We start from the raw sequence: 25,011 nt of genomic DNA, 5'->3' as shown, positions 1-25,011 counted from the left end.
AAACTCTGTGGCAATTCTGTGTATTTTTGCTTAGAATTGCTGACAATTCTGGATTAGTATAAAATTCATAAATAACTACTGGCTCAATCACTGGAACCTAAAACAGACAAATGTCTGAGCCAGGCTACATATTAGGGTCAGAAGAAAAAGCCACCTGGTCTTTTGTAGAAGTTGTACAAAATTGTTGGGCCAGGAACAGTCCCAACAAGACTGTGTCGACTAGTGGTTGGGGTGCTTTCCTCACGCTGCTGTGGATCCTGTCCAAGGCAGCATTGGAAGGTCAAGCTCTGAACACCATGGCCTGAACTTCACTCTGGAAACTAAGGTATTTGGGCTTTGATGACCTTTACAGGATTTGGCTATTGATGACCTAAATTAGGTTTCTCTTTATGTAAGGTTTTAATACAAAAAGCCTGTAGAAAAGCCACAGTATTTTTTCTTTTTTTTCCCCCCATATTTGGAGAAACTATTCTTCTGTAACTGAGTATATTGCAATATAAACTACTTCATTAGCAAGGCAATTGCATTCATTAAATGGATAAAATGCCCTGTTATTGTGATATGCAATGGATTCACTAAAATCATTGTCCCAGGAGAAAAAACATACAGTAGATGGTAGAAAAGGGAGAGAAAAGAAACTTAGATCTTTCACAAAGAGATATTCATTCAAGCTGGTAAGTCTTTTATTCAGACTTTAATACACTTTTATTCAAACTTTAATAAGCTTATACAGTGATAAGCCTGAATGGGAGAAAGGTGTAGCCCAGGACTTCTTAAACCATTTAAATCTTATTCCAAGTAATTTGTTTCAAAGATAGGAAAAGTTTCTATCACTTATCATTTGGGTCATGAGAATAAAAAAATCAATTAAAAAAAAAAAAGGAAGAGCAAGAAATGAAAAGGCTGAAGGGAAAAGAACAATTTCTCATTCAGAAGAATAAGATTTTATTACACTAAGGTCCATTTCTGAGTCATAATTAAAATCCACCAGGCATATAATATGTGTGAGTACTCTGAACTACTAAGTGCAGACACCATAGTGTATTTTTCACTTGTCATTATTAGATTAAGACAATTTTCATAGGAAATATAATAGGCATTCATTTATTTTGTGTCAATTTTACACAGAAATAATAGTATTGTATTACTGAGACAGTGTTAAATAGCTCATAAACATTAAGCAACATTTCCCCCTGTCTTAGTATTAGTTATTCCTCCTGTCTTTTATATCAATACTTATTAATTGCCATTACTTTTAGGAAGAATATATCAAACAGCAGAAAACAACATTCTGTTTCAATGTCTTTTGTGGATGCAGGGGGGAAAGTGACAGAAGTAGTACTGAAACACTATATGGACATTTTCACTTCTGTGTCCATAAGTCTGTGACACAGAGGGCCAAAAACGTGGTATCATTTGACAGGTGTTGATTGTACACAATATGCATCATGAATGTAGGTTTCATGAACAATTAGTGCAGTTAGCAGCAGCAGTAGGAAATGAAAATTCTAGGTTGTGTATTGTGTTCTTCACAGAATTAGAACCTTTCAGAATTCGAGGGTATTGCCAACGCTGACCAGACACCAAAGTCCTGCAGCCTCCATGTTCTGATAATACCGACCAAGACAGAAAAATTATGCAGTATTTTTCGCTCCTCAGAAATCTTCACTGATTCACAACACTGAAAGGAGAGAAATTACTGCAACTATAGCTTGGAAATTTTCTTTTAAAAGGCAGGGGGGCAGTTCAGTTCCACTGCTTCAATGACCAAATCTTTTGTTGGTTGGTTGGTTTTGGTTTTTTGTCGGCATAAGAAATTTACTGGTGGAAAAAGGGGAAGCTTTCTTGTCTGGACAGGCTTAAACATTATGATAGTCGTAATTATTAATCAGTACCATTTTCACAAGATATTCATAGAGTCATTACATTCTGTTTACTTGTATGTTGTACATCTGGTATAGAAACTATTATATCTCTAAGGTCCAGCAACAGATTGTAAGGTATGTGCTATTTGCTGTTATTTCTAGAACCTGGTTTGATTCACATTTCAGTGCAATTCTGATGACTTAGATGGAGGTTAGCCTCTTTTTAATCTAGTCCTGGCTTGCATGCAAAGTTCTGCTGGGCAGAGAGCATACCATGTTCTGTCCACATAAACAGCCATGTTCTTTGTCCTTCTGCTTAGAAAATAAATACATAAAACCAAATACTTCTTGTTTTCTTAGGTGGCAACAGATCTAATGCAGGACTGCAGCACAGCAGCAGTGCAAAGTGATAAACCATGGCAACACTTAAGTCCAGTGGTTCCCCTCTGAAAATTATATAGTCACAGGGTGTTTGTAGTGTGTGGGAATTAAAGCCTATGTGTGCGCTTTGGTACCTGGTAGACAGATCTTCAGAGATTACTCACTCTGGCACCAAACATGCTTACTCTACAGGATGGATGTGATCTCCACTGTCCTTTAGAGAATTCCCTAATTTGGCCCTTTCCTGCAGGCAGCCAGCCACTTCCTTTTCCCAGACCACTGTGGAGGTTTAGAATAGCTCCTCTTTTGGCAGGAGAGTGAACAGGAAAAATGAAGTTAAAAGCAGTGCTCTGCTGGGAATATTCAGTTTACTGCTTACTGAAAAGAGCAGTGAGTGACTGGTAACTGTCTTGTGGTTCACCCTGTGAAGATTGTGTTGCTTTATTTCAAAGCTCCGCTTGGGAAACGTGCTTGGCAAAGCTTCTAATTCATTGCTGGTACCAAAGTCTGAACAGTTCTGGAAGGTGTTGATGAGGCCAAACAAGCTGGGATAAAGAGAGCCATTATAACTCAAGGTTACATGACATTTTCCCAAGATTTTTTTTTTCTTCCCCTAGAGAAGACTCTAGAGATCAAAAGTTGATCGTCCCATAGGATGCCCCTGACAGAAATGAGAAAAGCCTCATTAATAGATCCTATGGGAACAAATAGCTAGATGCATTCTAACCTCAAACCGGGGTTATAGTGTTTATGAGAGATTAAGGGTGAAAACATGCAGCAGCTGAACATGACAAACAAGCTTGTTACTCAGTCAGAGTAAAAATAGCCCTTCCAACTTCTAGAAGTGAAGTATATTGGTAGTAGTCCAGCCAGAAAGCTGAAGTACACAGCACAAGGGGAGGAGGTGTGGGTAACTCAGTGTCTCAGAAGCAGATTTTGGAGAGCAGAGAGGGACTGCACGGTACTCAGGAGCTAGAACTCCAGCTGTGGGCTGCTCAGTCGTGGGAGAAAGGTACTAGCGAGTGGAGTGGAGGTAGGCTTTTACACAGGAAAAAAGAAGGCTGAAATTTTGCCCACATGTTGATGGGGGGGAAAAAAATCATTTGGATGTATTTTCCTCTGGGGAACATAAGAATAGCAGTGAATGGTCTTCTTCAAAAGTAGTGTAATCTTGCTTTTCATTATTCTGTTACTCACAGAGACAGAGATGACTGCACAACCTAAAAGACCAGCCTTGTTGCTGGCTGTAAGCAAATCTTTAGGAGAGCCCAGATAAGCAAGTGATCATTGAAAAATGCAGACTGGAAGGGTGAGAGGGAGTCCTAGGGCTTCAGTGGGAGAAAAAATATCTCTAGAATATCAGCTATTTCTTGAGTCATTTACAGCCCTTAAAAACAGACACGTTAATGGGTGCTGCTTCTCAAGGCACTATACCAGGTAAAGCATGTCTGGCTGTCATTCCAGCATAAACATGTCTATATAACACAGTGAATTAAACAGCTGCACAATGCAAGTGAGGGGTTGCCATTAATTTTGGCTTTTCTTTCTCCAGAAATGGCATAAACATTGGTATACAGTCTAAAAGCCAAACTGATTTCAATTCTGTAGCAGATACAACGCTTGTTACTCAAAATCAATTCTTTATTCCATATACATTGTATTCTTTTTTAGCTCTCACCCTCTTTCATACAGTTTCTTTTGGAAGCATATTTTTTTAAACTGTTTTAAAATTATTACAAAAAAGTCTGTCATCAAGTGATAGAAATGACAGTCTGCCCAGAGGGGAAAAATCATTAAAATGATCCAAAGTCAAGGAAGTTTAATGAAAATTAATATATTGAAACAAATGTAATGTGACATCTGATATTTCTAAAATAATTGATTTCCATTTGTTAAATTAAACAATTGCAGCTCGGAATTATGATTCACAGCACACTCTCCTTTATTAGTTTCAAGGAGTATAGTTTCCACTTAATAGACAGTACTGTACCACCGGGTTTAAAATATACGGCTTGTGGAAGAGAAAAGACTCCAAGAAATGTTATATTTGATATGAGACACGAAAAATATCATCAAACTATTCTTTCACTTCTAAATTTGAATACCTTATGGTGCAATATGTCTGCAGTTATATACTCTCATTCTGAGTTATCAACAATTAATTATTTATTACTGAAAATATTGAGTGCAGTCACTTTAAGGAAACTAGCCTAAAGATTATAAGAATGAATTACCTTATTCTGAAATCTGGATTCATCTGTCTGTATGTCATGATTTGTTAAAAAATGTTCAGGGTTTGAGCAACCTCCCCTGGCGTTTAGTCACCAAACCCTTGGCATGAGAGGGGGTAAGCCAGGGCAGAAGGAGATGCAAGGCACAGCATTCAAACTGAGTACTGTGGAGGAGGGCTGTACCCACACTACCACCTTGAGGAGACTTCCCAGCTGTTGGCCTTTGCCCTCATGTTTTTGGAAAAACATTAGGTCTGCACTCATTCCTACTCTTTCCCACCTGAGCCCTCTTTTCCAAAACAAAACCCAGTGTTTATAGCCCAAACAAGAGCCTAGGTAAGGCAGGCAATGAACAGATGCACTTCACCCAAGTCCTTGGAAGCACATTTTGTAGAGCCATAGGGACAGGACCATATTCCTGATTGCCAGCTTTGCATCCACAGAGCTGGAAAGCTTATGTCCTCTGGCCAGACAGGGAATGTATAAGGGAGCGGTGCTCAGCACACGTTTTTAAAACTTACTGGGCCAAAATAAATCAAGGACAGATCTCCTCCTTCTCTGAAATGCATATTAGATTTCTGCAGGTAAATGATTAATACTTTACACTGTCTCACTTTTCCTTTTTCTAACTTTTTTTTTTTTTTTTTTTGGGGGGGGCGTTGTTTGTTTGTTTTCTAATTTATTCTAATTGTCACTCTGTTAAAGATCCTAAAATTTTATTTTGGAAATCAGAGACTTATGACCAGATCCTCACCTCTCCTTGTGCCAGTCCAGCAGAGCAAATCAACAGGAAAGGCAAATTAACTTCTACTGGAAAATACAGCAATGTCCTGAAGCAGAGAAGTTAAATACTCCCTCTTTACATATCATCTGGCATCTGATCTCTACAAAACCATTAATTATTAAAGACCAGAAAAATACACATATTCTTTAATACATTTTGACTCCTTTCATTCTGTACTTTTTATAGTGTCAGACCCCAGCATTTAAACCAACTGCAGAAAAGTATTTCTGAGGTCTCACCTTTTCTCCTTCCCACCACATATGGTTTGTGCTCCAGCGTTCGTGCTTCTCTAATCTTGTGGCAAGGCAGATCAAGGAGCTCAAGCAACAGAAAATGGTGTCCTTTTTGCAGGGTTAGCACTCTGCCAGGGTAGGCTTGTGAATTGGCTTACCAGCAGCAGCAGGATAGAAGGCAGCTGGGGATTTTTGGTACAATGGTGTTACTGCACTCTTGTGGTAGGTCAGCTTAAAGTCTCACGCCCCCCTTTCCTTCATTTTCACAAGAGGATACTCCCAAAAAGAATCACAGAAATTGATTCTGAATTTATTCAGAACATTCGAGTGGAAGTTTGCTATCGACTGTGGAAGAAGCATAGTCCAAACAGGTAACAGGACTCAAAGAAACTTTTTTTTAACACATGACAGAGATAAACAAAATCCCCTTTATTCACCCTACCTTCCTAGTATTCCCCTATCAGAAGCAAAACCTAATACATTTTAAAATGTGTATGTATGTTGCAGTTATTCTTACCAATACACTCAAGTACAAGGGGCCTCTTGAGGTGCAGAGGCCATTCTTCTGTAAATTTAAGCAACTACTTTATTTTTTTCTCAATACTAATCAAATTCTGTCTTAAAACCAGACAGGTTTCCTTCTCTTCCCACCTCCTCTGAAATCTTTTTCCAAATCTCATCACTACTGTGTTTAGGAACCTTCTTCAAACTCTCATTTTGCATTTACTGGGACCAGTTACTACCTTTAACAATTGACCCTCTTTTAAAGTACAACTTTTTTCTGTAATAGAAGGACTGATACAATTTGATTGCTAATTATCTGAGAACTAAAGAGTGACTGTATTTTTATTGGAAGCAATGTACTCATGCATCATGGCTTAATCTTTCATTTAGTTTCTTTTGGGTTAATCATATTAACCCATTAAAGTGAGGAGATAAGTCCCAGAAATAAATCAACACTGAAATCTATAGTTCCAGGTGCAACTGAACACTTAGGTAAATTCTGACTGGAGCCCGAGAATGTGTATGACCTTTCCCCTCTTTTGGGGTTCTTTAGAAAGGTTAGAAATACAAAATTTATAAACCTATCACACAAAGAATAGCAGGAATAAAGCTATTAAATGGACCATTATGTATGACAGTGTTATGCAAAATTGTTAGACAGAAAACATGCTATTTAAAATACTGAAAAAGGGCACTCAAGAAGGCAACATTTAAAAACATCTTGTAAAGGGTTTCCTATGCTTCTTTTTAAATGGTAGAGAGAGGAAAGAGGAATTTCCAGTTTCAGCTTCTTCATGTTGCTACATGAGTAATCTGAATAACCGTTCAAATCTATTTAGCTTTCTGCAGTGATTTGTCTACACACACACTGCTCACACTCATAAAACAGCTGGTTATTTTAAGGCCAGACTTCTTATAGTTGAGGAAAACTCCAGATGTTTCAAAGGCTTTTCACTCAGCCTCCTCTACCTGCTTTCACTCGGATTCCTGTGGCATTGCTTTCAACAGTGGATTGCCTCTCTTTAGAGGTCTCCTCCATTTTCGCAATGAACATCAAGACAGGTTGTCAAAAGCCTTTCAACATTACTTTTCTATCTGCCAGCTCTTTGCTGTTGTTTTCTTTTTCTTCTATTATACTTTGCTTTCTTATTTGTTTCTTTGCCATTTTCTGATCATAAAAGTAGAAAGGGGGGGGGGGGGAAGTGATGTTTCTATTCGTATATTTTACTAGTGAGGTTAGGTTGGCTAGGCAGAATTATCCTGATTTACTGGACAAATGAGCAGTGTAAGGATTATGTTTACACAGCTACAGAAATTTCTGACCAGTATTTTGAAGCTGATACAAGTAGAGCATCTTTTTCCTATAGTAGTATTTTTTTAACTGTTTTTATTTAGTATTTTTTGTTGTATTTGAAATTTTGTTGTATTTGTTGGCAAACCAGAAGGAAAAAATAAGGTTTGGAGTGAGAAAGGAACAGAAAATGTGTCTATTTCTTGTATTGCAAAAGTGATCTTGTTAATTTCTGTTCTAGAACTTCTCACTTGAGCATGAATTTCCACCCAAACTGTGGGAGCGTCCCATGCCTCAGTAAGTGACTTTAAACCACTCTGGGATGATACTAATTTTATTGCAACCAGGAAATTTCTGGGAAAGGCATGTATTTGTTGGTGTATGTAATGAGTATAACCATTATCAGACCTACAAGTTTAGTCAAATTATGGTCCTTGTTAAAAGGAAAAGCAAGCAGTGTAACATTCTAATGGTAAAATGTCATTAAACAACTTAAAAAATCCACTTTACTTAGCAGATCAGTCACAGCAAAGACAGTGCAAGAGCCAAGGTTTCATGATCTGTAGAAGTTGTCCAACTCACATTTCTCCATCTCCCTCACAGTCTGTACTTGTATATCCAAATAATTCTTGGTCACAGTAAAACTTTGTTTCTTGTATGGAATGGAGAACTGTTGCCCAGACCACAGAGCATACATTAAAATTGATATACCCACAGAATCAATCTGAGGCCATTTTAACATTAAGTGCTTTTTTGTAATGTGTAAATCTTTGCTCTTCATTTTATTATATTGTATTTTACACCACTTTCCAAAATAGAAAACACTGAATCAAATACAGTTTTACGGAATAGCATATAACAGTAAACAATTCCATCTCAGCCACAGATATGGCAGAGAAGGCCTGTGCAGTAGCACAGCAGCACTATCTGTGTAACAGCCGATGCATTCGGAATGTTTCAGATGAATAGGAGGCAGTTCTGTGTGAACATGGACAACTTCGCTGTTTGAAAATGGGCAAGAAAACTGTGCAGGAAGGGAGATTGCAAGTGGCTTGCAGAAGAGCTTGAATTGCAGGTTGCAATTCTGCATGTTATGATTTGGCAGCTATTTTATATTACTTCATACATACATCTGTCTTGGGACTCTTGACTTCACAGAGCACTTAGGCACACAGGACATGCTTACTTGTCTATATGACTACAAAACGAATATGTTCCTTTTTTCTCAGTGTGAACAAAGAAAATTAAGTGATAAGCAGAGTTCCCTATGGATCCATCCCATTCTCACAAGCATACCTCTGAGTGTACTTAGGCAAATACAGAGAGTACAATGGGAATTAAAAAAACGCTGGACACGTTTTGACTGATACTTTACAGTAAGTATATAATGGTATAGTAAGACTAAATTTTTGTCTTTAAAATCCACTGAGAAATACTTTGAACTGTGACAATGAAATAGCAATTGCAGCAAGCAAAATTAGAAAGAAGCAAGTCTCATAATACGACGTATAATTACTACAGGGCATTATGAGACAGATTTCTTTTTGTGACATGGATGAAACCTATTGTTCAATGATTTTCAGACTTAATGGATGCTTGAGGTTATGTGTTGGTATGTATGTTTTATCAAATATAAGCATGTACAAGGGCTTTCAAAGTCTTTCATCCCATTTAGGGCATGTCCCATACCCTAAATCACTTACGCACATATAAAACTTTCTGATTTAGAGATGGAACTTAATTCCAAAAAGCTAGCCTGCAATAACTCCTTATAGCTGGTGTGCATTTGTATATTTTATAGTAAACGCCTTTTTCTGATTAAACAGCTTTAAAAATTAAACGGAAGATGTGCAGACATCAAGACATGCAGACATCAAGAAATGCTGTTGAATCAAAGTAATTCAGTAGTGAGAATCAAAAATACTCTGGGAACTACTGGCAAGATAGTCTCTGTCCGTAGCAATGGGTAATAGGCTTAGTTACCTAGCTACTTTAAATTATGACCTAATTTCAAAGTATGGATGGATGACTTCATCTAGAAAATATCTTCTTCAGAGCAGCCACAAGTAATTTTACTCCCTGAATTTTGAAATCCTGAGACTTAATTGCCATGGCTGCTTATTTGCAGGTGGTGTTATTATTGCTAAACCCATACCCACCTGTTTCACTAAGCACATTTCTTTTTCCATAATGATCATTTGCAATACTAGTTCTCCAGGTCACATTCAGCACCTGTTTTATTGTTACTGTATTTCAAGGTAAAAGCCTTATTTCTTTTGCCAGAAGATACATTTTGAGTGGAAAAATATTCTGAAATATTATGATTATGCTTGTGACCCCAGACCTGACCTGGACAATTCTGACATTTGTTAGATCCACGTCCTGCCAGTTACTCACTGGTTCTCCCATGTGTACACAGGCTGCTTTGCCACCAGCCCAGAAAGGTCTGGCTCATATTTATCTTTATTTTTCATAAATGGTCGTATTGGTTTCAGCAAGAGAGTGGCACCATTATAAGATGGGTAAATCTTGTAACACAAGGATAAACACTGCCAGGAAGACAGGAGAGGGTGAATATATATAGTGGTCTTGATCTTAGAAAAAAAAAAAAAAAAAGACAGCACAAATCCTTTCCTGGAGCCATACACTTATGTCTGATTCTGAGAAAAAGAAAGCAAAAATTGTTGTGTCATACTTCCAAAATTCCTGAAAAAATATAAGATGCTTGAAGACTATGCTTGCACCATCATTTGGGGAAAAAAATGAGAGGGCATAGGGGCAAGTAAAATAATTTTAGATTTATTTTTTTTTAAACCAGGCTAAACTTAATCAATTATGCTCATCACAAAGTTTTTGCAACTCCCTGACTGTTTTTTCCAGAGAAGACATGTGGTGGAGATTTTCTGGTTTGGAAGTATCTACTCAGCTTTGATTCCTCTTTTATATCTCCTGTGTTTTAATTTGGTGGAACCCTAATAATCACCTGAGCCAGTCAAGTCCTTGGCTTTGCAGCAGTAGTGTCAGAGATTTTAATCAGAAGGCAATAAACCTAGAATTTTTGCAAAAGAAACATACAGCAAGCCCCCTAGTCTCTTTGGAATATCAGTCTCTACATTGTACATGAAACTTGCTTCAGTAAGACTTATCTTGTCTGTTCCTTTTCCAGATTAGAGCCATAGTGAAAAATACAGTTTATATAAGATAGTATGATAAAATGCTGGTAAAAGAAGCAATATATAGGTCAAGAAACTGTTTCCACAGTACCCTATCTTGTGAAAATGGAGCTTGCATTTCTTCATTTCCACTTTGAATGGGGCATGCCTGTAATTCTATCAACTTTTAGGCTTACCTACTTTTAAATAAGAGTAGACTAGAAATTTAAAGCCATATAACAGATTATTTCCTTTCATTAATCAGATAAGGTCAATACATGGATTAATATTGTACTTAATTAGTACAATATCTGATCACTAGAATTAGAGTGTGTGTAAAGCAACAGGTCAATCAAATGACAGAAGATTGACTCTGATCCAAAATAATACTGTGTTGAGTGGGGGTGGAAATTATTTTTCCAAATTAAAAAATAAGCAAGAAGAATGAGAATTGAAGTAGGGTGCTCTTCTCCACTCCCCCCCACCCCCCCCAGTTGAAGTGTCACTGTCTTATAAATATTATAGTCCATATAAAAAGGAGTGAGTTGAGAAGGCCATATTAATCATAATAATTAGAATTTATTTCAATGTTGTCTCCAAATTCCTGCACACTGGGCACCTATACTGGCTAAATCTGCCTGCCTCCTGGTCACAGTTCGACCTCATCCTAGAGTTTTTGTGTCAGCCTCCTGCCCTACTGTCTCCCACCCTGCTGCCCTCAGGTGTCCTTGCGAGTTAGCCAAACCTGTGGCCACCACACAGCGCTCTGCTCCTGGCAGCTCCCCTTCTTGTGTGCCTTTTTGCTACCTTGCAGGGAAAGGTGAGAGTCTGAAGAGTGACATCTGTAGAGGACCTGTTGGATAAGGTTGACAGCTGCACTGCAGACTCAAAGGAGCAAGATCACCAGGGATGGAGACTTGGAACTAATATTTTCACTGATGCTAATGGATAAACTTTCATATGTATAGTACTGTTTTTAAACAACAGCTAAAATCAGGCAACTCTTTAACTGGCAAGCACTGACTGTATAATACTTCTGAAGTAATATTCAGCTAAATGGAAATTAAATTATACTGATCCTGTAATTCAGTGTTCATCAACATGAGTTAGTCATGCCATTCAGATATTTACCATCATGGAGAATCCAGTCTGCACAGACAGCCTGCAAAAGGTACTACTTTATTACACAGCAGAGAATTTGTTTCCATGCCCAGTGAGTTTTGTAACTTTTAATAATATCAACACATACTTACAGTGACCATTACGCAGGGGAAGAATGCTGTGACCTAATGTTTTGTTATCACTGACCTCTGCTTCCCTGAATCATTATGTTTAATCTGAATTTTCCAAATATTTCTCCTTTTTTTTTCACTGTTTATTATGCTAGTTATTTAGAAGCATAAAATCATAGATATGCTTAGGCTGGAAAAGACCTTTAGGATCATTAAATCTAACTATTAACTCTGGACTGGCAAGTCCACCACTAAACCATGTTCCGAAGCATCACATCTGCACATCTTTTAAATACCTCCAGGGATGGTGACTCAACAACTTATTTGAGCAGCCTGTTCCAATGCTTGATAAGTCTTTCAGTGGAGAATTTTTTTCCCAATATCCAACCTAAACCTCCCCTGGTGCAACTTGAGGCCATTTCCTCTCGTCCTGTCGCTCGTTATCCGGGAGAAGAGACCGACCCCCCCCGCCTACGGCCCCTGTCAGGTGGCTGAGGAGAGCGATCAGGTCCCCCCTGAGCCCCCTCCTCTCCAGGCCAACCCCCCCAGGTCCCTCAGCCGCCCCTCACAAGGCTGGTGCCCCAGCCCCTGCCCCAGCCCCCTGCCCGGCTCTGGACACGCTCCAGCCCCTCCACGTCCCCCTGCAGTGAGGGGCCCAAAGCTGAACACAGGGGTCCAGGGGCGGCCTCACCGGTGCCCAGCGCAGGGGGACGGGCACTGCCCTGCTCCTGCTGGCCACGCCGTGTCTGCTACAAGCCAGGATGCTGTTGGCCGCCTTGGCCACCTGGGCACACTGCTGGCTCCTGTTCAGCCGGCTCCTGACCAGCACCCCCAGGCCCTTTCCCACCAGGCAGTTCCCAGCCCCCTGCCCCAGCCTGTAGCGCTGTGTGGGGTTGCTGTGACCCACATGCAGGACCCGGCACTGAGCCTGGTTGACCCTCATGCAGTGTGCCTTGTCCCATCAGTCCAGCCTGCCCAGCTCCCCCTGCAGAGCCTCCTGCCCTCAAGCAGATCAACACTCCTGCCCAGCATGGTGGTGTCTGCAAACTTACTGGGGTGCACATGATCACCTTTTCCAGATCATTGTTAATGATATTAAACCGGACTGGCCCCAGTGCTTAGCCCTGGGGAATGCCACTTGTGACCAGCTGCCAGCTAGGTGTAACTCCATTTACTACCACTCTTTGGGCTTGGCTATCCAGCCAGCTTCTCACCCACTGAAGAGTACACCCACACAAGCTGTGAGCAGCCAGTTTCCCCAGGAGAATGCTGTGGGAAACAATGTCAAAGGCTTTACTAAGGTCCAGATAGGCAACAGCCACAACTTATCTCTCATCCACTAACTGTATATCACCTTGTCACAGAAGGAGATCAGGTTCACCAAGCAGGACCTTCCTTTCATTGTCCCATGCTGGCTGGGCCTGATCCCCCAGCTGTCCTGCACATGCCACATGATGGCTCAGGTTGATCTGCTCCATAACCTTCCCCAGCACTGAGGTCAGGCTGACAGGCCTGCAGTTCCCCAGCTCCTCCTTTCCGCCCTTCCTCTAGATGGGCATCAACACTTGTTAACTTCCAGTCAGCTGGGACACCCCTGTTTTAGCCAGGACTGCTGAAAAACGATGGAAAAAGGCTTGGTGAGCACTTCTGTCAGCTCCTTCAGTACCCTGGTGGAGCTGGCAGAAGTGCTCACCAAGCCTTCTCCTCCCCCCCCCCCCCGCCCCCCCCGTTATTAAGGGTATGGCCAGTATGGCTTACTAGTTGGGAGTTAATTTACACAGCAATTTTTATTTTAGTGTCATCCACTTCTTATTTTCTCTAGCAATAACCAAAATACAGCTATCTGTTTTCATGACTCAGGATGTCATACTCGGAACAAGAAGTTTTGACTACTTCTCACAATTAGTGCCTGTTCTTGTAAAAATTTTCCTCATTACAATGAACCTGACTCACAAGCCTTTCATTAGAAAATCCCACTTGGCCATTAAACAGTAATAATGCTTTTCTATTGTGCTTAAAAATGAATAATTCATATCCTCTATGAGAATAAACTAGGATGATGAGTAACAGGGCAGAGCAAATACAGTTATGTCCTATTTTATATATTTTACCATCTGCTGGCTACATGTGATTTTCTACCTTCTGTGATGTTGGCTAGGGTGAATCTTGTTAAAATACGTCTCTATATATGGATAAATATGTGTGTATATATATGAGACATATGGATCAAAATAAATGAGCTTCAGTATGTCTGTGTACATCCCCTCCACACACACATGCTCATGGTGCTTTAAAAATGTCAGGGGGTCAGGGCGGGAGGGAAAAACAATACTTTTGATCAGGGATTAACTGTTTGGGGAAGCTCAGCTCTTTCGTGTACTGTCATTTCCCTGAACTGTCATGGCTGTAGCTACATGTGGACAGAAACTTAGCAGTTCAACCTTTCCTATTGATTTCAGTTAGAACCAATTACCTAAGACTACTAAAAAAAATAGAAAAAAAGTCATTTGAGAGAAAGAAAAATCTTCATTTCATTCCTAATTTATGCTATGTTATACTGCTTCTTGGAAACAAGAGGAGAGGCGTGTGTCTCAGTTTAACTAACATCAGTTGTGGTCTACAGGATTGGGGGGCGGGGGGGGGTGGGTGGGCTGGGGGTGGTAGAAATAATCCTGGAGGATGTAATGGGGTATTAGGATTTGATAAAACTTCTGCTTCCAGCCCAGTTTCCTCGTAACGCATCCTTAATTAACATGCCATTATTTGTAAATGTTGTCAAACATCCATAAAAAGCCAGTTTGAGTTTGAGTTAATCAGAGCGCGCTGCTGCTGCTCCCGCTGCCCTCTGCGGAGCAGGCTGGCGCCGGCACCCCTCCGCGCTTCTCCGCTCGGGCCGCTCCGCAGCCGCCCTCAGGCGCCGGGGCCCGGCCGCTGCAGGGGCCGGCAGGGCGGGCTCCCGCCAGGCAAAGGCCCGGCGCCACCGGCACTGGCGCTGCCGAGGCACCACCATTGCCCCACAGGCTGGGCTCCCCCGAGCCCGCTGAGGCACCTGGCCAGGCCTGGCCCTCCCCCGGCCCCGGCCTCCGAGATGGGGACTGGAGACGTGCGGCCTGCAGTCAGAGGCCTGCGCTGTGCCCTCAGCACTGCAACAAGTTTAATCCCCTCGAAAGAAAGGATCTGCAGCTGAAGGGAAAAATACATTTTCCTCATCACACCTGCTGTATTTTCCAGCAGAGTGCTCCCAGCAGGGTGCAGCGGGGCAGGCGTCCAGGCCTGGCTGAGCCAGGGGAGGTGGCATGGCATGGCATGGCACGGCGTGGCGTGGTGTGGTGCGATGCAGGGCCATCCTGCTTATTATAAACAAAAACAATTAAAACAATTTTATTTGGGGTTCAATCAATTTAGGTTGAGAAACAATAAGCAAAAACAGCGCTGGGTGCGCGGAGAACTCAATTAGTTCCACCACACGCACACCTGAGTCCTAAAAGGAGCGTCTTTTATCCCCAGATCTTGACCAATCTCTTCTTGCTGGATGTTTGTCCTGCTCTTTCCCCACTGGGTCATTAGGGTACGCCTTCTCCTCCTATTGGCTCTCCTTTGGCGCGCTTTTCCAAATCTCAAGGTCTTTGCTTCCTTCAGCGGGCCTTCTCTGGCGTGGTTTCGCTTTCCTTATCTCCTTTGGCGGGCTTTTCCAAGCAGCGATTGCCTCAGGGGAAGGGGAAGCCATCACGTTGTCTCAAAGGAGACCAACACGTGCCCACTCGCCACAACTGCGACACAGGTCCCAGATTTACACAGGGTACAACAATTACACTTATCACGGTACATTCTATTTTTGACATGAATCATGACTGCGTTTATCACAGGCTGAAGGGGGTCACCTCCTTGCCAATACACCCCACTAGCAAAGAGAGATACTTCAGGTGACCACAAATACTGCCATGTTTCCTCTGGGCCTGCTTTGCAGCCTGGGGAAGCTGCTGAGGGGCTGACTCAGTACCACACCTGTAAGGTACAGGCCTCGTTGGAAACTACATACTGTTTCATTAATAGAGTCATCCTTTCCTTCACCACACTGAACCGCTTATCTAAAGGATGGCGCACCTATGTTTAGTTAAAGTCGGGAGATGTCCAACCCTTATTGCAACATGACGGATGCACAAACTGCTAAGTCCTTGGGTTGGTTATCTTTAAAAGGGACATTTTGTCTTAGATTCCTGTTGTACATGCAACGTGGCGAAGATGGAGACTTTAAGCATGACCGCTAAGGAATAGAGTCTGCATAGAGACAACTCCTCAAGGACATTGTCCAGGCACAAGATATGTTCATGTTGTTAACTTGAAGATATACTAGGCCCTTGAATGGAATGTGCTAATTGTCCAGGTGTGAGATATGTTAATGAGTTCCCGGAAAGTTAATGAATAGACATGAGTGACTTGTATAAAGAGGGGGCTGAAAGGTTCCCTCAGTGTGCATGATTTTGGTGGAGCAAACCCCCATGCACCCAGCGCTGCCGAATAAAGATAACCTCCGCTCACTTGAATATTGGTAACTGATTTTTCAAATCAACACTGATCTTTTTTTTTTTTTTTTGTCTGGAAAATTTATTTGTGAAATTGAAAGTAGTTCTGACAAAGTCTGTGGCTGCACAAAATACAGGAACAAACTTTTAAAAAGGTTTAGCCGATGGTGAAGAGAACAGATCAGCTTGGCTCAGACCAAACTAAACAGGACAGGGTGGGAGCAGCCAAGTGAGGACTTCACTTGGTTGTGGCTAAAATAATGCCACACCAAGCCAAGGTGTAAGGATTATTAAATTCTACTTTCTGCCATTATTGAGCTTATGTATATGCATAGACATATGTATACATGTGTATGTATATATATATATATGTATATATATATATATGTACAGATAGAGAATTAGATACCTACAGCTAGGTATTCTGTCTTATTTTTGTCCTCACTGTGCTTATCTTCTTCATTTGGAATAAAAACACTTCAGTGAACAGTTACAGTGATCTTATACTATGATAAATAAGAATCATCTAGTAAGAATCATCCATCCTCCTGACTTAAACATTGATTTCTTATCGTAACAGAGGTTATCCCTTTCCAAAGGTTTTGCTGAATATGGTATTTTAGCACAGTAATAAACAAATAAGAGATGCTGGAAACTATTCTTTGTCATCTTTGGAGCTCTTTCTCCATTTCCCATTTGACAACCCAGTGATTCAGATGCAGTATATAACGGTTATGGAATATTTTTTTAAATGGCAATATTTGATAGCCTAATCTGTTTTGTTTGTGACTCAGTTGAATTTTCACTGGCTGATGCTCCTTTCATATGAATTTTTTTTGCCATCCACCTACAAGGAAAATAGAAAAGATGTTGCAGCCAGAACACATTTCTATATCTCACAGTAGTAATTTAGTACAGAGAATACCTAGCTGTCTCTGTAGATTTAACAGATAAATGAAGCTATCATCAGTGAAAGTGAAAAAATTTCATGCCTTCCTAGCAGTTAATAGATCTTTGTTTTCTTATAGTCTTGCTTGCAAACAAAACAGATCTCTTCCAGGCTACCTTTTAACTGAGAGCTAAAATAAAGTGAGAGATTTCTAGATTTTAATCTTAATTCCACAGTCAGAAGTTATTTAAGGAAAAGGACAAGTCTATAGAACAAATATTAATATCAACACAGATGATTCACATGGAGGATATATATATATGTCTGCAGAGCATTCCACAATGCACAAATGCAAGAAAAAACATTTCCTTGCCTGCTGAGAAAAGACAACTCATGGTTTATGATTTAGTCCTAAATTCACTGAAGATTTTGGTATCTTTTGGTCTGAGCTCTTACAACAATAAGCCTGCATGTAGATGTCTAGCACATCCTGCCATTATAGCCCAGTGGAAACAGCTGAATGTGGCTGGCTGGCTAAGCTTTCCCCATAATTCCTATTGCAGCTTTTTCATTTGTACAAAGCAGTGCTTTTGTCAGCAGACAGACCTTAAAATGGTAGCTGAGACTGAAATTAACTTTTCCTCTAAATGGGAACTTTCTAAATTGACCAAAAAAAAATATTAACAATTGGGAAAATTAGGATATTTTCTGACAGTGCTGTGATGTGTTTGAGAATAAAAAAAAACCTCCACTGAAAATGGCAGTCTGCCTCAAATCTTCCGTCAGTAAGAAATGGTGGGGGAAATCCCATTTTAATTTCAAAACAGTTTTACTTCTATCCTGAAAGAACATTTCAATCGATAAATATTAATTTGATGTAAATATTTTGAGCATTGTAATGGAGAAAGAATCATCACTTCTTATTCTAAAAATGCACATAAAGGTGATAGAAGGTGTCTCATTTGTGTTAGCCTGATTATATGTGAAATGTTTCTTTTCAAGATAACTTCTGTTGACAGCTTATGAACTTAGGTGAGAGAATGTATGCAGACAATACTCAAATCTGGTAGATCCAAATCCATCATAAGTAGAACAATAGTAAACCATAAAAGCAAGGTATTTTAAACCTTAAAATTGTGTGTGTGATGCTATAAAACATGGGTATTAACCAGAGAATAAATATAGACATGTTTTCCTGAGAGTTAAGACATGGGAATTGTGAAATTGATTACAGTAAGAAATATGCAGTAAATAAGCTTTTTCTTTTTCTTTTTCTTTTTTTTTTTTTTTAACTACGTTTAGTATATTCACAAAAACATGTCTGAAGGAATAAACAAAATTATAATTGATAATTGTGAGAGCTACTTTTTGCATTCCACCATATAATTTTTTGAAGGACTAAGTACATTAAATTATTACCATAGATATATTTTTGCAATGGGGTAGGAGAAACAGAGCATAACCAAGGCTATTTGGGGAGTGACATTGCAGAGAAGACCCCTCCATGGCTAATAATCCTCTGCTGTCACAGCTGGTTTCTACACAAGTGAAAATGGCCCTTAACTGAAATGCGAGCAAAGCTTGGATGATCGGCTATGTTCGTGTTCCAGTTTTCCATACAGTTCTGTGCTGCACTGACAGCCACTATGAGTTTAGGCACATCTGCCTTACACCAAGTGCAGGTGCACAGCTTCTGCCTTCTTCCATCTCCACATGTGTAATTCTGAGGTGCCTCCTCAGATAGGAGAAGGGGGTGAAGACTCACCACTCTCAGCAGCGCCAGCCAGCACCTTACAGGACTGACTGACATGCTGCACAAAAGATACATATGTGTGCAAAATCCACCTGGGAAACTCATTTAGCTTCTCACTTAGGAAAGCATTCTTTTTTTTTTTTTTAATCCCTCCGGTAACTGTTGCTCTCAAACCTGCTTAAATGAGTAAATCATGACTCCTCTGTTCTGGCTCCAGCCCAGCAGTAGGTATAGTGCAGGGGTCTTGCTGGTCCACCCATAGCAGGGTAGACAATAAAGGAGAGCTACAGCAATAGCTGCTTTCTTCCCACCCCGTGCACATCCAGCACATCTTTAGCTCACATCGGTACACATGGGGTCATTTTAGCAGTTTAGATTCCCACAGGGAGGCATGCATCAGGAGACAACACCAGCAGCTAGCTGAGAAAACCTGAAGTCCTCTATTTCATTTGCACGACTTCTGTAAAATTTTCTCCCTATCCTCTACTGTCTGGTTTTTACTTTCTGCCTGAAGGCTTTAGAAGGGGTCAGGGAACTGAGACAGTAACATGGTATGGAGTAGATTGATGACAGCCAAATGGGGGACTAAAGAGAACTGAAATCACAACTGGATGTTTGGTACCCAGTTACTGGGAAAGTAACAGGCAGCGCTGATATCATCAGACCTGTAAGTGCTGACCAGCTGCTCAAGGGAACAACAGATTCTCTAAGTAGCACAGCAGTAAATTGAAGAACAACTGGCATCAGCCCAAAAATAAGGATGTGTAGCTCTGGAGGGGAACAATAGCTGTAAGATTAATGCAAAAATAAGGTTTTCAAAATTGAGATTAATTTATTCTAGCAGAGACAGAAGAGATAGGAGAAAAACTAAACTCCTGTGATAAGGAAGAGGTAAAATTAAACAGGATACAACATAAATGTGAATATATTACAGGCTTTAAATGTAGTACAGATGGAATTTGTGGTAACAAGTCCACGAGAATAGTTCACAAAATCTGTCCTTAACTAGTTCGCTTTCTGTATGAACAGTAATAGGTTTTCGAGATACAGACCAGCTGCCTACATTACTGCTTCTGTGATGACCACAGGTGTTATTGACTTCATTGAACTGTTAGGTATTGGTGGAATATTCACCTTACAATGAGGTCCACTGAGGGTTGAGAAGTTAGGTGCCCATGTCTTAAAACCTTGGAAAAGCTCATTCTGTTAGCATTGTGGAACTGAAGCTGACAAGATTGAGGTCAGAGAGCTGCATATTGTCAGGCCAATGTTCTTTAAAAAACCCAAACTGGTGGAAAGGGTGCCGTATCCCTTTTGCGTCACCCAGTCCAGTGAGCAGAGCAGCTTCACAGCACTCCCTCACAGTGCAAGAGAAAGGCTCAGTTCCTTTCAGGCTTTTCTGCCTGTCCTCCCTTACAGCATATCAGCCAGGAAAGAAAGTACAGCTACCAAAGTCTTCTAGCTAAAACTGAATCCCAACCTGGCAGTGCTGAATTAGTAGTTTACTGTCTGGAATATGCAGAACTGCAAGTGACCACATATCTTGACTGCTCCTGCAACGTCTGAAACGGCACAGGGCCAGCTTGATTTACCAGCTGCCTGGTGACATCAAAAAAGAAGTGGAGTTAGGTGCTTAGCTGAAGCTGTCTGTTTATTCTTCCATTCAGCTGCTTCTTGGGCAGCTGTGCACCTGCAGTAGCTCTCTGGCTGGCACTGCTACCTCTGTTCAGCTCTGGCATCTCTTCTGCTGCTGGGGACTCCTGGCTTTAGGACCTTTCTTTCACTGATCTCAAATTTGCCCAGTTTGTTTGAGTCAAGATACTGAATTGCATGACACAATTCATGAACTTGATCTCTAAGCCTGGGGAACAGAGATATGTTTTTTTCTACAAATAAAAGCTCACATAAAAGGTCAAGCCTGCTTATAGAAAATTTTGATATAAAAAGCTTTTCTAGAGAAAACAATTGGTAGAACACATTTTCTTGTTAGCTACCAAGTTCAAACTTATGAATATTTATACTGTAATTCAAAGCTGGTTTTTTAAAATATAATTATATTTTATATATATAATATATGATTATAATTTCAAGAAAGCAGATTATATCGAGTTCAGAGGCAAGACTAACTTTTAATAAGTGATACATAAACTAGAAGACTGCATTGAAGCAAACAGGAAAATGAAATATATAAAAGTGGTTCTTAACACTGATTATTTTCACTCATATTAACATACTGCATAAAGATAATATCCATAGCAATCAAGAAGGACAGTAGATATCTTGACAGCACATCATCCATCAGTGAAGATGTTACTTTCCAGAAATTTAAGTAATAAGAATTTCAATAGCAGCAAAAACTAGGTACATGGTATTGCAGTAGGAACTGACAGTGCATATTATAGTTGAGAGGGAACTTTTAAAGTTGCTCATAAGTTTATAAAAATAATTCCTTTTTGGATTAATTTTTTCCATTCTAATCTCAGGTTTAATGTAAACAGTATCTGAAAAGATTACGACTCCTGCTTTTGCTGTGTGCGAGAAAACCACAAACCAATTCAAAATCCAGTCATTCCAGGTGCCATAGTTTAGTCCTTACTGAGATCATAAATGTAAGTAGGAATTATCTGAAAACTGGTATCTAATTATTTCACAGTCTATATAACCATCAGTTAAATGCCAGTGTAGCATTTACATTCTTCAGTCTTCATTTGATTACTAAATGGATTATGAGCTTCATCAAGTTTGAAAAAAATCCTGCTTGGATAGGTTTAAAACAATGAATAGTTAAGCTGGGTACTTTAATTATGCTGATGAAAATGGGCAATTTCCTTTGCATTCTCTGTTTATTCCCTTCCAAGGAAGAAGTTTAGAATACTAAGACTTGCAGAAGTTTCAGTTTTGCTTAGGCTGCGTGGATTTTAAGAGGGAGCTTTAGCTGATGGAGGCATGCGGGTGGGAGGACTGCATTGTGTGTGACCTCAGGCTGTCTGTGCTACAGACTCATTTCAGGACGTAGCAATTGAGCAGGACAAAGCACAGTTTGACTCTCAGATCCAGAGTTCAGACAGTAATAAATGGAGATTGTTCTTTTCCTTTTTTTTTTTTTTTTTTTAAATTCTTCCTCCTACAGCTGAAAGATATTTTTTCTTTTGAAACTACGTCTTCAGAGTATATTTTAACTCCTCAGAACAACATCCTAGCCCAGGAATAACCCATGAATCTAACTTCAGCAGTGAGATCTCTGGTGTTTGCATATACTTTGAACACCTGTATTTGCTTATTTAAAATATAGATTTTTTTTTAACCTGTGCCAGCATTAGAAGATATGCAGTTTAAGCATTCATAACTACTTTTTCTCTAAATTATAATGGATTCTTTCTCAGGCTTTTTGTCGACACTGTCAGCTGCACTGGGCTTACATAGAACTACAGGAAACTCTCCTTTTATCACTTCATAATGCATTCTTCGCTAGACTGTAATGATCACAACTCATTGATGATGTCTATATTTGGCTTTTCTGAAGCACAGTTTCCATGGTCCATGGCAACCAAAGCCTATGCAGTTAACTTTTAAATATGCAGTGCAGCAAAGCATATCAAAACCCAAACCAGAGGAAAATTGAGAGGCAATTGCACAGGTGTTAATAACTAAATAATTGTTTCAGCAAACCAGCTGAAGTTACAAATATTAAGATCTTCAACATCTTTTCAAGACAGCCTAGAAAATGCAATTGTTGTTACCTGACTTTTGTGATAAAATGTTTATTACGCTTGGGCTTGCAGTAACATGGGACTAGTAGTGTGTAAAAGCCAAGAGAATTCTTTAGAGATGTTATATTCCTTGGCATAAAATTTCCAGGACAAAAAATGAGATTAGGTCTAATGAGGAAATATTTTAATTTTTGTTGGTCATTTTAAAATATCTCAATTAAATTTTACTATTTTTTTTTCCTTTATTTTCAGGTATGTTAGGTAGGCTTACACCTACTGGCTTCAAAATACACTGTGATTTGTATAGCTGTAAAACCAATGGAGATTACTTCCAAGAAAGGCCCCTTCATTCCTCATTTACCATATTATTCATGTTTCAAAACAATCTAGATTTCCACTTCTATGTCTAGTAATTATTTCTTACTTTAATTAGAGGGTGTATATGCAAATATATTGTTAGTGCTGCAAACTATTATTTTAAGGGCTTGATGTATTAGTTTCCTACCTGGTTTTCAGGGATTAGAACAGTTTAGAAAAGAATGGACAAATTAACATGGGTATTATAGAAATAAATTTATTACTACATTAGAGCAGTCTCTTTCATAGCTGAATTATACTTAGTGAGTTCCTTCAAAAAATACACACTGGAATTTACGATTCATTAGAATTAAGGTTCTCTGTTTTCTAGACTTTGTGTTCTTTGAAAGTGTGCTGTATCATGCAGTACATATCAATGCTAGTGTAGCAATTATTTTGATTCATCTCAACTTTCACATTCAGAGGCAGGTGTTTATTTCTGTAGGCCATAGTGATATCTGCTGTCCTTTTGAGTCCTTGAGGACACTGGTAACTGAAGCCCATTAGTCCAGACTTAGAGGAAAATGAAAGGGAAACTCTGAATTTAGCATTATATTTCAAATCTGTAAAATACAGTGTATTAAATTCTGCTTTTATTTACGCTGCTTCATTTTCAGAAATTCTAGCTGCCCATAAAAAGTAAAACATTTGATTCCTGACATATACTGGGGAAAATGTACTAAAGATGTGGATATGGTCTGCTAAGAGCTTTTCATGCTCTTCTCCTCTATGAGAGAATGCACTAACTTATAAATCAACAAACTTATGCAAGACAATAAAGTAAGACATTTATACAAAGCAGAAGTCAAGATGGTAAAGATAAGCATTACAGTGCATTAAATATCGTGTCTTCAAAACAAGTTAACTGAGCCAGAGTTACATGGGAAAAGGAAAGAAAATACTGATAAATTTCATGGTTAACATTTGAGAAACAATTTATGAGCCATGAATATTACACAGTATTTTAATAAGCAAATGGAATAACTAATAGTACAGGAAATCACTGAAGCTTTAAATGGATGATGGTTTGCACAAAACAAATACATCAATCTCTTTGATAAAGAAGCACTTCACTGAGCAATATCTTCCAGAATGTATGCAAGTGTATGTATAATTTTTCTACTACATCGAATACGTGTGGATACATATCTATGTATAACAGAGTAAATACACAAAGTAGTAGCTTTTCTTAAATTTAAACTTCACAGTTTTTCTTTTATGTATTTATTTTAATGACTAAACAGATAAATATAGAGCTGTGTCACTGGTTTATTTAACTGAAATTTGCATCAGAATTTGCTTTTCATAGCTTGCTTTCACTTCCCTGGATTGCATTTCCCTGCGGAGAAAAAGCATACAGAAAAACAACAACCTACCATACACACACACACACACCCCCCCCCAATAAACAACAACAAAAAAAGATTATTCTTTACAGTGGTTTTGTGCTTTAAAGATTATTTTGGAGGATTATAGTTTGTGAAGATTTTAACAGTTAACTCAGGGTCTCTTGTTCATTATAACCATCAAAAAGAGTCCTTCATATTAGTTTCCTTTTCCATGGTGCAGTTAATATTCATAGTTGTCTTCTAATATTACAAGGAAAAAAGCTGCCTTTCCTGGAGGGGTCTATGAGAACAGGAGCCTAGGTTAGCTGCACTGAATTACCTTGGGAGGATGATTTTTCTGTCCAGGGACTGCACAAGAGCCTACAGACTTCGCCCTCGTTCAGCTAGTTAGCGTTTCTGAATAACCTTACCTTTTTCCCATACTATGGACTGATTGCTGTAAGAGGTACTCCACAGAAGTGCTACAGGAGGACTATAGTCATGGCTTTGTGCACAGTGATTTGATGATTTATCACTAAGAAGCTTTAGCATTTACAATTATTTGAATAAACTTAAAATTTGTAAATACTATGGAAGTATGGAAGATTAGGCTAAATTGATTTTTGTTTGCAAAAACTCATAACCAGCAGCAACAGAGAGAGAGAGAGGGAGATTTACACTTTATTTTTATAGTGGTATCCTTGCTCACTCACTACATCATGATATTAATGAGATTCTTTAACTGAACAAAGTCAGATTTTGTCAAAACAACAATTTA

This window comes from Falco punctatus (genome assembly GCF_963210335.1).
Source record: "Falco punctatus genome assembly, chromosome: 5".
In the NCBI taxonomy this organism is placed as follows: domain Eukaryota; kingdom Metazoa; phylum Chordata; class Aves; order Falconiformes; family Falconidae; genus Falco; species Falco punctatus.
Note: the sequence above shows the minus strand (reverse complement) of the source record.